Raw genomic sequence first — 18,138 nt, forward strand, 5'->3', positions numbered from 1 at the left:
TCAGGGCTTGAGTTTCCATTACGGTTCACCAAGCATCCTTGCAGGCATGTGTTCCTTTGGGGAAACCATAGAATGATGCTATATGATAGGAACTTATTGGATTCCCTCTCCACCCAATGTGAGACACTGACCCCATCTAAGGTAATGATCTCCTTTGTCCAAGGAATTTTAAAGATAAACCAACTGGATGGCTTAGGGTCTGAGCATTAGGTAAGCACACCACCTCATCCCTTAGGAAACTAAATTGGAAGGTTCTATAACCTGAGAATAGATCCCGGTCTTTGTCTTGGTGTTTATACTGATAGCAGTAGTCACATGTGACATTTATCCTCCTGTGGTTGACTAACTTGACTTACCATAATGGTTTCCATGTCGTGAGGTGCTCCATGGTTTCATCAGTGTAACTTTAGGGATACATACTGTCCCATTGTGTTTGTGCACTGGGATTTCTTTATCTATTCCTCTACTGATGGGCATTTGGTCTATTTCCAGCTTTTTACTATTGTGAACTATGCTGCAATGAACATGGAAGAGCATATGCCTGGTTGGTTAGTGTCTCTTACTTCTGTAAGTTATATATCCAGTAGAGGTATTACTGGGTCAATAGCATTTCTATCCCCAGAGCTGCTTCAAGCTTTTATCTCTTTATTGTGATGCTGATTAGTGATCCAATTGTGAAGTGCTCCAATTAAATGATCTTCAGCAAAGTTTTGTTTGCCTACGATATTAATAATGTCAAAGACCCACTGTCATTCGTGTTGAGTATATCAAATGTGTTCCTGAGATTAAGCTGGAACATGTTTAAAATTATAATGTGGCGCTTGTGGATGTATAATTTTCTTCAGCATCAACATGGATTGGTGTATGAACAACTCATGGGTTAGTGTGCATGTCTGATAGATGATGTTTCCTTTTCCATCATCCCTTTCCACAGATGTTATCTATCAGATTGCTGTATTTCCTTTGTGGCAATGTCCACATGTATACTCACCATTTATGTCGTTAAAAATATTTTCTACAAATAACTCATTGATCTGGTAAAATTGTATCATACAATGTCTAACATAATTTCTTTAAATAGGATAATACTTTCCAACCATTTTTTTCTTGTTGCTTCCAACAGTTTTCACCTTGCGTTCCAAGATACCCTAATAATCATCAGTGCACCTCGATGGAGCATTTGATCAATTTCAAACTGCAGACCCTTGTAAACGTCCTCAGTCTCCTGATTTTTGACAGTGATGATTGGGGTAGAAATATAAACAGTAGTTACATTGCTTTGTCTTCCTTGAGACTTCTGGGTGATATCACTGTCATTGCTATGCCCCATGATAGCTCCTGCAAGGTGCTGTAGTGAAATGACTAATGAGTAGTAGTAGTATTATTTCAGAATTATGCTCTTGGAGAGAAAAATCCACTTAAAGAAATGAATTTTAGGTATTTTCTATTATCATATAGTCAGGAACTAAATGTCCATTTATTTGTATATTTCTCTGCAGGAGAATAACCTTAAAATAATGTTGGAGCAGAGCTCCAACCTATTAGAGACAGGAGTATGATATATTGTGATTCTTGATGAATTAATAGCCCAGGGAAATTTTAACTTCCAAGTTTCCCTAATAAGCAGAGTCTAAGCCTCATTGGTGTAATGCAAACACATTTTTATCAACTGGACATTATGATGAATTCCCTTTACCTTAGTTTATATACCTGTGTAATTGTTCCAAAATTGGAATACGCTAGAGGTTAAAGATCTGTTTACAGGCCTTCCTTAGACAATGTCAGAGAGCCCAAATGTACAAAAAGTGCAACTAAATATGTTTTGCTATGTTTGTTATACTTAAAGAAGTATATAATGCGAATGATGCAAAATTTTAAAGTTATTTCATTTTAAAATTTGAGTGGAATGGTTTGTGGGCTTGCGTCTGACTGCTATTAATCTCAGTTTAATTATTTGGAGATAATGAATAATTTTTTCCCATTATATTTCCACCTTTTCTGTGTTTTTTCTACCAAAAGATGCAAGTTCTCCACATAGTTGACCCAGGATTTTCACTTTCAAGTATTACCACAGTGGGCCTGGCCCCAGCTTTGTAAATGTCCCTCTTCCAGCCTCGTTTCAACTTCACAATAGCTATCTCTCTGAGGAAGTTGATAATTTAATATTAAAAATGATTTATTCCTTTCAAGCAATATTTAGATATTAATATCTGTCCTTAAGGGACTCTGGTGGCACTATTAGGTAAGCATGGAACTGCTAACAGAAATGTCATTGGTTCAAATCCACCAGCCACTTCAGGGGAAAAATATGAGGTTGTTTGCTCTCGTAAATAATTACAGCTCAAAAATCCTCCAAAGGGTCCTTATGGAAATCCTCCACAGAATCAACTGGATGGCAAAATTTTTGCCTGGCTGTATACACGTTGGGTCATAATGATAACTCTATGCTTCAAAACTGTTTCCCAAACATATGAGGGATCTAATTTTTCCTCATGCAAACTTCTTAATTTAATTTTTGTTAATTTTTCATTTGGGAAATATTCGTGAGTGGAATCTCAAATGGAGTCTCATTATGATTTTGATTTTCACTAAAATAATTATGCTAAGCATTCTATCATGCTTATGAGTCATTGGATGATGTAGAAATAATTATCCAAAAGCTTTGGTCATTTTCTATATTGGATTGTCAGTCTTTATATTGTGAAGTTAAAATAATATTTTATATATTCTGGATATAAGATATAATTAGGTAAGTTGTTCTCAACCTTTCTAATACCACGACCTTTAATACAGTTTTTCATGCTGTGGTGACACCCCAACCATAAAATTATTTTGTTGCTACTTCGTCACTGTCATTTTTTTTAACGTTTTCACTTCGTTTATTCCATCAAAACTAATCACTTCGTACAGCATTTAGAAGTTTAAAACCACACACCTCATAAATAAAATCAATGTATTAATGACAATGGCAAACTCATAGAATGGTACAAGAGGACACTTGACTTCTCCCAGGTGGCAGCAGGGCATTCACTGAGGCAACATGCTGCAAATTGGCAGACGAGCATTTTTCAAAAAATCCTGTCCCTCTTCATGAAGGAAGCCCACACACAAAAACCCAGGCCCAGGAATACTAGCCTGATTTGTTCTCCCCAGTAATTGTTACAAGTTCTGGTCCACATTCACTGTGGCTCCCTTCTCGCTCCAGGAACTGTTTGCGTCTACAGCACTTACACAGAATACAGACCGATGGCCTTCTCTGCGCTTTCACAAAGTGTACTCTACTATGTATCTGAAGTTGAACTCATATTTTTAAAGCACGACATCCCCCCTGGCTGTGACCAGCTCAAGTGCATTATAGCACCAAGGTAAACTGGTGAGCTGACCATGGGGCCCCCTGGTGCCTAACCAACTGCAGGCTACACCTACCTATCCTATGCCAGTTATAGAGGCAGTGCACATCCTCCTGACAGAATCTAACCTTTCTGAAGTTCACCTTGTCTATTTACCCTACTTAATCCAATCGTAACTATCTCTAAGCTCCTAGACTTATGTTTTTAATTTTTTAAAAACATAAATATAAAAAGACACAATAGCAAAATACCTAATACTCATGGTCTTCTATTTTTAGTAACAAGACTTTTCCACTTAATAGCCCTACTACATTTTCGGCCAAGAAATGGGGAGAAAGTTGAGATGACACACAGGCATTGCTTGAAATTTTTCCTCAAAAACTTAATTCATGACCAATTTCATTTTGACACTGTTAGGAATCGGGTGACCCCTGTGAAAGGGTCATTTGACATGCAAAGGGATGGCGACCCCCAGGTTGAGAACCGCTGAGTTAGCGAGAGTTGCTGTTTTTTCCTTTTCTCTGGGTTGTCTACGCTTTCTGGATGGTGACGTTCTAAGTACAAGGTTTTTCATTTTGACAAGGTTTGCCTAACTCCTCTTTTGTTGGTGTGATTTGCCAAGGTCAAGTTAGCTGAGATTTATGGCTCGCTTTTCTTTGCGGCCCCTTCCTCTACGTCCTTTATTCACCGAGTCCCCTTGTGTACATGGCGTGAGGTAACCCTTCAGTGTCCATCTCTTGTGGGTGAATGAACAGTGGTTGCAAAATCATGTGTAGAAAAATACTTTTTCTCCTTTGGGTCACTTTGATACTGTGTCAAAAATGAATGTTTCTAAATATCAGGGTTTATTTCTAGACTCTCAGTTAAATTTAATTAATGCATATGCCTCGCGGCCTTCTTCACGATAGCTTTAAAAATTTTTGAAATTAAAAATGGAGAATCTGTCTGCCTTTGTGTCTTTGTTTTACTCTCCTAAACTATATTGTTTATATGGATCCCTTGCTTTTCATGTGAATTCTAGGACAAGTTTGTCAATTTCTCAAGAAAAAGTGGCTGGGGATAGGGGGGTGTAAGTGGGGGGTAGATGGGACCCTAAATTTGTATAGGGATTGTGTTGAATTAGTATATAAACTTTGGGAGATGTTGCTATTTTAACCACATTAAACGTTCTGATCTATAAACATGAGATACGTTTTCATTAATTTGGTATTCTTTAACTGTTTCATGAATGTTTCCCAGTTTTCGGTCTATCAGTCCTGAATTTCCTTTGTTAAATGTATCACTAAGAATTTATTCCTTTTTGATGATATTATAAATGGAATCATTTTCACCTTAGAGTGTTCATTTTTAATCCAGAGTCATGCAATTGAATTTACATCACGCAAACTGTTTGAAATTATTTTTTAGTTACAATATGTCTTTCCTAATATCCACTCATTATCAAAATTATTTTTAATACAGTATTTTAGTGGAGCACATTATCAATATGTTTTAATAGTCATCAACTAATGAATTATTAAAGTCATCACATGTTATAGGTCAGTAATATCTCTGAAATTTTAAAGAGGAAATGCTGAGAAGTTCAGTTATTTACCTAACTTCTCATGACTGATAAGTGGTCATTACAAAATGACACCAGGTGTAGATCTTTTTCAAGTGCACTTCATTTAAGTTACTTCTTTTTTTGTTCGTGTGGTTTGTTGTTTATTGTTTATTAAATACCCTCCTAAAGGACTTGAGATGCCACCAGGACCTTTAGTTCAAACTGAAAATGTGCAAGAATGGCACATATCAAAATATAAGCTCCTTAGTTCAAACCCAATGTAGTTTTCCCTTGAACTAGAACCTCATAATTAATAGCAATGGTGCAGCATTCCTTCATTTAAGAATTTAAGAGAAACATGTAACCAGAAGACTCAGTTTTCAAAATTGCAGTGGAAGCCAATAGATGAGCTGGGGTGGGGGTGGGACGGTGGGGGGAGGGACCAAGGAAAGCAGTCTACCTGCAGAGTCCTCCGCAGCAGAAAGCAGATCCTTGTAGTTCCGACCATTTCCATCACCACCTCGCAGAAAGTGACAAGACACCTCGCACGCAGCCCCAGAATATGGGTTGGGGGAACCATTCATCCAAACAACTTCTACTGGTTTGCACCAACTAGTCTAGGAGTAGTCTAAGTGGAGTTTTGTTGTTATTGTTGTTGTTGTTGTTTTTAAATTTATACAGTTTACATTGCTTGACCTATAAATAACATTCATAGGAATAACAGGGCCACAGTTTTAAAGAGTATTTACATAGTCCCACCACGCACACAGAGCCTTTTTAATACTGAAATTAAAAAAAATTCACATTTCCATCACTAGGCAATACAAATTTGACCTTCTAAGCTTACTTATAAATCCTGACTAAAAGACAAGCAATCATTTTGACCATAAATGCTGTTTCCGGGTCCCTAGGGAATGTAGTACTTCAGTATAACAAATGTCTTCACATGTGTCAGAACTCAACAAGGAAGTTCTGGAGAGGGCACAGGGTTGCCATATATTAGAGTTTGTGATAGGTATGTTAATTTGCCAACCTGGCTAATGAACCCATGTGGGATTAATTGAAGGGAATAATTAAATGAAGGGCGGTGAGCCTCACCTTTCTTGCCTCTTGCTCTTTGATGATCAGACCACTGTGCGGCTGCCTTAGCTTGTTCTCTGCCTCAATTTGCAAGCTACGCTACCTGTGGGACACCTAATCCATGGACGGTGTCACTGTAGTTTGAGATGCCTTCAAGACCTGCTTTTTCACGCTACTGGAGTATACATCACTTGAACTGGGGACTGGCTGACTATTGGTGACCTGCCTTGCTGTTTGCTGCCTGTGCCTGGATAGTCTGAATTGCTCTACAGAGGACTACCCACCGACCCTCAAGACTTGAAGGACTGCCAGTGCATTAGCTGTCTCATGAAAGTGAGTTGCACTGAGCCATTTGTATTGCTCTATAGATTAATTAATTATTTCATATATATATATATATATATATATATATATATATATATATAAAATCATTAGTGCCCTGGTTTTGTTTCTCTAGAGAACCTTGTCTAACATAGAGTAGAATCAGTTTAGAAGCTATGTTTTCATTTCTCTGTTTATCTGGAAGTGACATAACAAACATGTAACTTCCCAAAGTATGATCAGATGGAAATGACTGAAAAAATTTAAATGGCACTCAATCACATCCAATAATCTCAATTTCATCTAATGCTATTCTATTAGAACACAGAACAAAGTTTTTGAACCAATTTGCTGTTTGGTTTATTAAAATCTGGAGCAGTTTAATTTACTATTTATACAGAAAGGTAAATAGTTATAAATATCTGTTTTCAAATATTCAGTAAAGCTCAAAATCATTTATTTGGTTGAAAACAGGTTGTCCTAAGTAATAATTAACATTTATCAAAAAGAATGAGTTTATGTCTATGCATTGTTAGATAACAAATATCCTAGAATTGTGTCTACAGTCAATCAATAGAATTCAAGGTCTTAATGAAGCTGACTAATTAGTACCTCTGCTGCAAGGCAAAACTAATAATATGATTCTGACCTCAATATTTGCTAACAAGGATTCCCTAATTATGGATATTAGATTCATGTTTAACACTAAATTTAGTTCAGCCTGAGGCATAGATGGAGGACATTGACTTATTTTGTCTGCCATGACAATTACTAAAAACCCCTATAGAGTTGTCAAAAGTTCAAACTATCATTGCAATCAGCTAAATGTCACACACATACACTTGATAAGCTCTACTCTAGAATTGTGTTTTTTGATTCAGGATATTGCTGTTTTCTGGACAATAATGGAAATCATGCAAAACAAAAACAACTAGGTGCATGTTATTGTATAAGCACAAATCTCTGGACGGCAGGCTTTTAATTTATACATCATGATTTTGGAAAAATGTACTACTATATATCTAGCTGAAAATTGATAACAGCCGGTTTCAACAGTAAATCTACCACTGAAGCCCAAGATGACTATGTACGTAGGATACGAGGTGGCTGTTTGTCTATGGATCCAACTCTGGGATTTCATTCCTTCCTATTTTACTACCTTTACTTTATGTGTAACCGTGGGAAAATAGTTTCAGGTGTTTGTAGTTCAAATTCTCCATATTTACAACTGAAGGAATAATTGACATTTATATATTAGTTTTTCTCTAAAAAGACATCATGAGAATTAATGAAATGCCGAGACAGTAGACCTCAAGGCCATTATCACTGCAAAGATGGTGTTATTGGTCTCAAGAGGAGTGGAAATGGGGGAGTTTGGTAGGAAGAAAAGGAACCTTAATGAAATGGGAAAGAGACTGGAAATAGAGCTCAGTAATGGCATCGACCTTTACAAAATTGGATAAATGGAATAAATGTGAAAGGCGAAGGGATAAGAAGTCATACTCTTGGGAAGTCCTCATATTTGCCCTTGTTCTAAGACAGAGCTTCCTTCTCTAACGCCTTACCACTAAACATCCCAAACTAGAAGAGGTTACATATGTTTTCTCACACCACAATCACCAATGCCTACCTTCTTTTATTACTTATCACAGGAGACTGTTAATGAGACTTTCTTATCTGATGCTCCCAGCCTGGGGCTGCATCTTATCTGTGCCTGTATCTGCAGACTGCAGCACAGATATGAAGTGTGTTGCTGTTGTGCTGTTAGATGCCATGGAGTCAGTGCTGACCCACAGTGACCTTGTGCAGAATAGAACACAATCCTGCCCAGCCCTGCACCACCCTCACATTTGTCCCTGTGCCTGAGCCCATGGTTGCAGCCCTAGCGTCAATCCATCTCCTTGAGGGCCTTCCTCTCTATGAGCAAAAAATGAGTACATCACAATACATCCTATTTAGATAGAGAAGTAATTCACTGTGTGTTGCTTTAGGAGAAGTGACATTCTGCTCTGTAATGAATATACTTTGTGCAACATTTGGTTTTTGACATTGGGATATGCATGTCAGGAAAGGCCTTAATCTAATATGCATTCATTCATTTTTGTTAAATTGCTCAATTGCCAAACCTTGTTTTCGGTGAAGACAGAGAAACAGGAAGAACTTCCTATTAAGCTGAAATTGATGCTCAAAGTAAAGTTGCTCAGCATTGAATCTGAATTAGTAATCAACTAATTAGATCAGGCCATATGGTTGATGCTGACGTTTCAGTTAATATTTTCTGTAATCAGCTAATGATGCAATTCACTAAGCTTGCCTTTTCACTTTAAACTTCTTCAATATGAAGTCATCTAATCATATTTAAGCAAAATAACTAAAAAGGAGAATTTTTTCCATTTTTGGATCTATTTTTTCAAGAGAATACATTGAACTTCTTCATTTTTCTCCCTTATCTTTTCCACTGGGATTACACGTAGTTACAACCACTTTGCTGCTTACATTCAAAATAAAATGGTATCCTAACTAACGACAAATTAGCTCATGCATAGCTCGTGTGCCTCTATTCCCATTTGATGCACACAACTCACACCAAAAAAGGCTAAAGAAGAGACCTCAAAATCCTCAGTCCTGTGTCGGCTTATAGTTTGTCTGTTTGTGTCGTTACAGTTACAGGCCATCAAGTTGGTCCCTAATTTCAAAGCATAATGAAATGAAATGCCACCTGGTCCAGCATCATTTTCATGACTGGTGTGAGTGAGAACATTGTGGTCTGTAGCATTCTCATTAGCTTTCTCTTGAGGATAGATCTTCAAGTCTCTCTTCCTAGTCCATTTTAGCCTGGAGGTTCCAATGAAACTCACTCAACATGATCATACAATGCAAATTCCCACTGAGAGGCAGGTGGGGGACTGTACATAAGGGGCATGGGCAGCCATTGAAACCTAAGTCTTGCTCAGGTAAGTAAGAATTCTATGTTGGAGCCAATATTGACTCAGGGAGAGTTTTGGCATTGTCTAATTCATATTTGAAAACATAAAGAAACTGTAAATCAAGCGTGGCTGTTCGCAGAGCAGAAACATTGCCCTCCCCCCGAGGGTGCCCCCGATAGTAATGATCTTTGGCTGCAATTCTGCATTCTACTTTTCAGGGAAAACTCTGAAGTAGCTTGAGTTCTTCCTTCACATCCCTTTGCCCCACTTGCTCATAAATCTATTTAACTAGCATGCAGCAAAACTCTTTTATATTAGATCTACAAAAAAACATATGTACTCTTTCTGGCACACACGGTTAAACTAAAGACAATGGGAGTCAGACAAAGTCTGAATAAGAATTTATCTTATTTAAATTGCTAACCCAAAGTCAGAGGTTCAAATCCATCCACCAACTCTGATGGATAGAGATCTGGTGTTCTGATTTTGTAATCATGATGGCCAAGAACACTGTGAGCGACTTCTGCTTCGACACATGATGTTGGCAGGACTCAGAATGGACTCAAGGACATCTACTAACACATGCAAAAAAAAAACCTAATAAAATATGGGTGGTTTTGTACCAAATATGTCCTTGATTGGTAAGTGGAAAAGATAAGCAGGTTTTAATAGAAATAATAATTTATGAAGAGATATTTATTAAGAAATCATATCTAATTTTCCAGACCAGTTTATGAATGGCTGACTTTCTGATATTAAAGACAAAACTCAGAAAAGCGAGAACACATTTCCTACAATGGCAGCAGTGAGGCAAACATTTCTTCCTTAGTACACAGTAGCAAAATCACTACATCAGAGGCCCCAGAGGGCTCATTGGTAAAGAATATTCACATAACATAGTTTGTGCAAGAAAGTTTCTAATGGTAGTCAAAGGCAGATCGAAAAACATAGATCCAGGAATGGGTTTGGGGCTCACACTAAATTCTAGTTCCATTTAATAACAATTAGTTCTTACATCATAGCCCTTGCTTGCTTGATACTTGCCCTCAAGAAGGGAACATAGAAGATATGTGTACTATAGCAAAGTGTGGTGAAGAAATTAGATGGTGTCCGGCTGTCAGATAAAATAGCATCTGAGGTCTTAAAGGCTTGTTTCCAAACAAGCTGCCATCTAAGAGGGATGTCAATTAAATCCACATATAAGAAGTACATCAATATCAGTCATCAAAGGACTGTAAATCATACAGTCCAGAGCCAAATGAGGGAATAAAATCAGGGACTAAATTGTGAGATTCTGGTTTGCTACGGATGACAGGGGAAGTCCAAGATACATTTGTAAGATCTACACAGGAAATAAGCCTCCAGTGATTTCCCTCTTTCCATAATAGAGGGAAGAGAAGAGATTGTGTATCAGCCAGAACGTACTGAAGAGATGACTAGAGACGATCAAAATGATGACCCTGGCGTGAGCAATTAAAACTTTGTAGTTGATCCCATCTCTGATGCATGGTGAGCCTGATCTGGTTGATCCCATCTCTGATGCATGGTGAGCCTGATCTGGTTGATCCCATCTCTGATGCATGGTGAGCCGGATCTGGTTGATCCCATCTCTGATGCATGGTGAGCCGGATCTGGTCTACAGTATTCTCTGTGTGTGTGTGTGTGTGTGCGCGCGTGTGTTTGATAGGTGGTGGGGAAGGGGTTGTTTTTTATTTTCATTAGGAGTTTATCTCAGATGCATTTTGTCATTTGGGATAACCCTTTTGAGTTTTTGTTATATGATTTCTGTTTTGGTTTTGTTTTTGGCATAGAAAGCCTAGGAGTGATGAACCTCTAGAAACAGCAAGTAGAATAAGGGTTCTTGGAGGGTACAATGGTGGGGGTGGGGTGTAAAGAGGACCTGATTTCAAGGAGTCCAAGAAGGAACAGAATGTTATTAAACTGATTTTTGGTAGCAATTGTACTATACTGGTTGATGTGATTGAACTATGGAATGACATAATATCTGTAATTAACTCCCAATAATATGTTTTGAAATCAACAAGAAAACATAGCTTGCAGTCTATATATGCAAGAAAAAATAGTGTACAAGTCTTCTTTATAGAGTTGAACAATTATTGTGAGGATGATATATAAATCCACATTCACAGATATCTAATAAGAAATGAAATGCAAAATAATGCCTTCTTCCAAAACATTGAAAGAAATGAGAACTAAAAACATGAGCTATTTCCAACCAGCAGTAACAGCAATATATGTCAATTAAATTTTACCCCAACCCAGTCAGTATGATGTTTTAATGCCCACTGATCACAGGAGGTTGAGTGATGTGTCCCCAGTCACTGTGTCTTCTTCAAATGCTGCCTGACACCCATCACCCCTAGTACGGTCTGTTCACTGACCCAGATGGCTCCCATCAAACTCTGCTTGTGAGCTGCAAGGTTCAAGGAAACACTACTGAGCAAAAGCCAAATCGGAGCTCTATGAAACATTCTCCTGGAATGGAGCTAAGTGTCCCTAGCAACAAAAAAAAGGAAAGAAACCACCATTAAATGATAATTACATGAATTCCTCCGAGGGCATAAACAGAATTTTAAAAACCACATAATTAAAGACATCAGTATAACTATCTGGCCTAGGTTCCAGATCTAACCACCAGAGTGGAGCTAAAACCAATTTATCCGTTCTCTGAAGCAGAGGCGGCCAGCCAATCGCGCCCCTAAGGAATGGGACAAAGATTCAATTTAAGCACAAATACCATAGTTTGCAGAGTGGTGACGATGTGCATCCTTAAAAAAATGCACTTCTGTTTTTGACGAATGACAGTTATTTTGTAACTTTAATGTTTACTTAACTTCTGTGAAAAGAAATTTCAAGGTTCTGAAAGCAATTCAGTACTTGACAATATGCCATATTACCGTGGCATTTTTGTGCCTTTACTATGAATGCCAGCACACCTGTTTTCTCTCATTGTGATGCATATATTATTTAAATGCTTCTAAGTTCAGAGGATAAATGTGCCTCGGTAAGACTGGTGCTTCCTTTAAGTCCTAAATGACAATGCACATCAGATTATCACTGTGATATATCAATTTCAAGACCAGAAAAAACAGACATTTATTTAAACCATAGCTTTTACTCTTTATCAGTAAGTGCATTCAGAATTCATTGGTTTCCTTATTTTCTGGGTGCTGTCCTCAATATTGAAAATTATTTTCTATCTACAGTTTCTTAATTTTATAGTAAAAATGAAGATAAACTTATTGATAAAAACCAAAATATCTTATCCTTAAAAAAGAGGGAATCTGTTCTCTTTTCCTTTATGTATAATGCCTTGGTGGATGATTCATTTATTGATTTTTAATAAATGATATTTTAAACAATATATTAAGAAATTAGTAATCATACAAGCAGAGAGCATGTGCCCAGGCATTTTATCAATATGAACTATATATCATTTCATGCATATATGAAGCAAGGAAAAATGAAATTTCTTTAAGAATGAATTGAACTATAAAAATATATCTCTGAGGTCTGAATAATCTTTAATTTTATCCTCTATGCATTTACAAACAATGACATATTAAAGTGAGAATAGAATTGTCTCTGCTGAGAAATATGAAATAGCTTCTTCAAAATATTACTTTTGAAATCTATTCTACACAATTTAAAAGTCATTATAATGGTAGTGATATATCTGTACTTCCAAACTAAAGAGACCTGGATTTGAATCCTGATTCTCCCTGTTACTGGCTGCAAGATGCTGAGCAGTTTACATAATTTGTTCAAGCATGTATTTCCCCACTTATAAGTAAAGATGATGATAGCAGCTATTCTTCAGGGTATAAAATATTGCCATTGAGTTGCTTTCAACTGATAGCAACTTTAGGAGAGAATAAAATTGCTGTCTAGGGTTTTTGAGACTGTAAATATTTATAGGAAATGCGGCGGCATTTTTCTCATACAGTTCCTTACTTAATGCATTGCGCCACTATAATCTACCCATAAACTGTCTAAAAAATAGCACCAATCATTCAGTTTTGACTCATAGCCAGGTGGATATAGGATAGAATGAGTGTGTCAGTCTGGGTTGACTAGGGAAACAAATTCATAGACAATGTGTAGAAGAGAGAGCTTTATATAAAAGAGTAATTGTATATTAAGAAAACATCCCAGCCCAGTCCAGATCAAGTCCATAAGTCCAATGTTAGCCCATATGTCCAAGTTATACATTCCTCTTCAGACTCATTGAACCCATGCAATGATGCCGAATGCAGGAAGATCACAGGCCAGTGACTGGAAAGTGTTCTGGGTCCAATGGCAGTGAAAGCATCTCAGTAGCTCCTGAGTCTTATCACCAGAAGACAAAGCCGGGAGTGTCTGTGTGTATCTGGCTTCCAGTCAGCTCTTTATCTTCATGGCACCTTCAAATGAAGTCATCAAGCTGTCACCTGGTTAGCACTTGAGTTCTTAGCCATTGCTTTCTGGAAGTCAGTGAATCTTCTCTACAGTGATTCCCCGACTTCCGCTCCCACCTCACACTACCGCCACCACCACCATCACTCAGTAATATTCAAATGAAAGATAAGAGATCCTTTCAATGACTAATGTGTTCAAAAATTGATTTGTTGATGTTGACTCCCTGTGACCAGAGGATAAAATCTGAGGAGAAATGATAATATTTTCTCAAAACGAGACGCTAATGAATGGACCAGTCCCTGTGAGGTACTGTATCTATGCATACATTTAGGAAGATAAGGATAACCCCACAGGATAGACTCCACCCCTTCACAAATGGACAACATATTATGTAACTACCACAATAGGTTTCTCAGATTGTAATTATTTACAGGAATAGAAAACTCACTTTTCTCTCCCAGAGAGCTGGTAGTTTCAAGCTGCTGATCTTATAGTTAGCAACTCAATACTTAAACCAATATGCTCTAGGGTGTGGTGAGAATAAAATAATTAATGGAGAACACATTATCAGGCATATGATAAGTACCCCCAAAATGCTATTTGCCACATTCCATACATATAGTCTAAATGTATCCTTTATTTAGTGTTATATTTATTTTTACTACTATTATACTATAGTCACTACATTTTACAACTCTACTGTACTTTAAAAACTATGATATCTGAGGTGTAAGAGACGGTAGTCTTCATACAGTACAATCCTTGTGGGTAGAAAGAAAGAAAGAAAGAAAGAAAGAAAGAAAGAAAGAAAGAAAGAAAGAAAGAAAGAAAGAAAGAAAGAGAAAGAAAGAAAGAAAGAAAGAGAAAAACTCTAGGGCTTTTGGATTTTGGTGCTTTTGTATTCTCCAGGGCACTGAACATGGTTTTAAGTCATAGCATGTTAGAGCCAGATGATGAAGCGGGCTGTGTGAGAACTTTCTCCCAACACAGATCCCTAAGGGGTGCTGAAATACCACCAGGGTCCAGTTACCTCAGGTTTCTTCTCTCCAGCTTGGCATAATTTGAAAAAGAATGCTCACGTGCACCCTTCTGTAACTGCATCCCATTGCTGTATATAAAAAAAGACTAGAAATGCACGATTTTGAACAATGCAAGGTTACCATCTCACAGTGCCGACAGGGCTGCAATCTTGGTATGCGTGACTGGATTCTTTTTCTAGAGTCTCACTGGGCTGGTCATAAAGGGTTCCACTGAGACTCTGGTCATATTCCTGATTTCAGGCTCATTAGTGGTTGATGGCAGCACTCAGTTCTGTACAGTTTAAAACTGAGCTTCCTATTTTCTTTCTAGCCATCAGCTGGGGACCCTGCTTAGCTCCGAGGGGCCATCTGTCATCCCTGTCCACGTGGCTCCCACAGAGAGCTCATAACATGGATGTTTACCTTTCTCTGTGCCAACAGAATATGACTCTCATTTCTCCTTTGATGACCAGTCACAGTTCATAAAGGGCTCACCTGACTAGGTCAGGCTCCTGCAGCATACTATCCCTTGACGTTATAATATCATGTACTCATGAGTGAAGCCTCATCCTCTTCAGAGCCCTTCTTCACATAGATACTCATGAGGAGTATACAAGCCTTTTAAACCAGACCCGTTGCCATCAAATTGATTCCAACTCATAGCAACCTGAAAGGACTGAGTAGAATTGCCCCATAGAGTTTCCAAAGAGGACATTCTGGGGGCAGCTGACTGCCACCACGTTCTCTCCAAGAGCAACTGTGGAGTTAAAACTGTCAACCTTTTGGTTAGCACCTGAGTGCTTAGCCATTGCTTTCTGGAAGTCAGTGAATCTTCTCTACAGTGATTCCCCCACTTCCGCTCCCACCTCCCACTTACCGCCACCACTGTCACTCAGTAATATTCAAATGATAGCTAAAGCGATCCTTTCAATGACTGATGCATTCAAAGAAATGATTTGCTGATGTTGATTCCTGAGACCAGAGGATAAAATCTGAGGAGAAATGATAATATTTTCTCAAAATGAGAAGCTAATGAGTGGACCAGCCCCTGTGAGGTACTGTATCCATGTGTGTGTGCGTGTGTGTGTATATATGTATATATATATACATAGAGAGAGAGCGAATAACCCCACAAAAATGTTCATATCCTATAAAAGTGGGGGAAAATTATACAGGTAGTAATGTGGTCCTTAGTAGACCATACAACTCACAAGTCTCTTGGTTGCAGGGGGAGGATTTGGAGGTAAACTTGACCTATATTTTTCTGTCATGTAACTTTAAATTTTGGAGATTGACAACAGGAGTCTAAAAAGTGTCAAAGGAGAAAATGTATAAATATGTCAGATAGTTGTAGAAATATGGGAACTAAGCAGCATTTATTGAGGGTTCTCTTCTTGGGTGAGATAGGAAATGGGACGGGTGCATGTGAGGAGTACATAGTACTGGGCACCTGAGAGAGTTAAAGGATGGGGAGGGGCTAGTGGCCCAAATACCAATCATTGAAAATATTCTTAATATTCTGTTAATCGCTGTCTCTTTTCAGACAGGTCCTCTTTATTAACTTATCTGAAAGATTATATAGTAGCCATTCTGTTACTTGCCACTGGTTTGATATTCAACACTTGGACTAAATATAAAACTTTATCTCATTCTTGCTGAGAATGAATAATAAGACATTTTAGTTACAGATTGCAATTTCATGTTAATATCATGGATATGAAAACTCAGGGGAAATGAGTCTGTTTCAAAGAATCCTACTTAACTTCTATTTGCCTACAAGAAACTCTCCGTATCAAGCTAGAACTGCACCTGAAATAGATATGGCCATTTAAAGAAGATGTGAATGCCTTCATGTTCTGAGAATGGCAGAGGCTTAAAAGGATCTTCATGGTTTCAGCAGGGAGAGTGAGCTGGCCAAATTGAGTTACAGAAAGATAGGTGATATACTTGGGAGCTTTAGATGGATTAAATTCACAACACCCAAGAAATTGCATCTTCAGGAGAAGAGCGAGGGTCAATGAGCTCTCTAAGAATATGCCAAGCACAGATTTTCATACTCAGATTCTCACCGTAGATATATCTCAAGCTGAAACTTAAGTTGTGCTCCACTATTTTTTGGTGGTTCATGTCATGCTCCGGAGAATTATCAAAAGGACAGATCACCTTGTTACCTTGAATGTCACCTTGAATGTTGCCTCTCAGGTCACCTTGTTACCTTGAATGTCTAAATATCACTCTTTCTTTAATTTGCCTTAGCATGTGCTCAATTTGTATTCTTAATTTTTACTTAGTGTGATTGGTTGCTTTGCATTTTTGATCATTCTATGTTGTCTAAGCCTTGATAGTGGCATCCTTGTACATTAGGATTGGATATGAGATCTAGTGGCTGTGGAGACAGGCTAGAGAACGTGCACATAGCGCGCAGACAGTTACAGTGGAAATGGTTTCCAACAGAGATCTAAGCATGACCGGGTTACTTTTGCTTAAACTGTTGAGTTCTGTCTACTTCACCTAGCCACCTCTTCTTGGAGTGGTGTCATGACAGTTCTTGGACTTAGCTTTGGAACCAAATTAAAAGTCTTAGTCAGAAAAGGACAGAGTTAGGCTAAACATTTTAGTGTAAGTTTAACTTAAAATGAGATCATTTTTTGAATTAAAAAATACTCATGTGTTTAATTCAAAAGGAACAGTGGAGGCTAACAGGGTCTCAAGATATTCTCCTTAAGGGCAAATCAGTGATGTCACACTGCAGCTCTCTTCGTCTCCAACACTTACCTGAATACCTATTGAGATTATGGATCAGATTGCAAATATATTTGAATAGGTATTGCTGAACTCATTCAATTAAACCTAACAAAGCCACTTCTTCAAAGTCTTGAAAGTTCATCTCAGCAAGTTCATCTCTTTCAGTGGGAACAATAATATTAGGATGACGCCTCTTCCAGAGACCTCCATTCCCTTTCCTGCATGTACAGAAAGCCTATCATCAATTGAGCTTCTAAGTAAACACAGTAATATGTGGTCTCAACATGGGGGCCATTCCTCCTTTAAAGACTGTGTCGATTGTTGCTCAAATGTTCAGATCTGGCTCTGCATCCAAACAGGCGGCCGTACCCATTTCCTCAGCGGTGACACTTTTATGTGACAAGAAGGTTTGAAAAATCTGCAGTTCTCATCTACTCCTGGGCATGATGTCTCTGGTAAAGCTGGAATGCATGCTCTCACCAGCACACTCAACTAAATTTGAGTTCGATTGTCACCTTGCGACACTTCCAGTGCAGCAAGGGCCGGATTGTCTCTGAAGAGATACTATGCTGAAAAGAACAGAGTTCCCACCTGCATCGGCTTCTCCAGGCGCCCTAGTCTCGGAGGCCCTCCAAGCCAAGTTGAGGCTGGCTGTGCCGCCTTCAGGTACAGACGGACACTCAGCATGATGGCTCCTTGCGGTGGTTCGTTGCTGCTGAGGTGGCTCTGGCTCA

This window comes from Tenrec ecaudatus, chromosome 5 (genome assembly GCF_050624435.1).
Source record: "Tenrec ecaudatus isolate mTenEca1 chromosome 5, mTenEca1.hap1, whole genome shotgun sequence".
Classification (NCBI taxonomy): domain Eukaryota; kingdom Metazoa; phylum Chordata; class Mammalia; order Afrosoricida; family Tenrecidae; genus Tenrec; species Tenrec ecaudatus.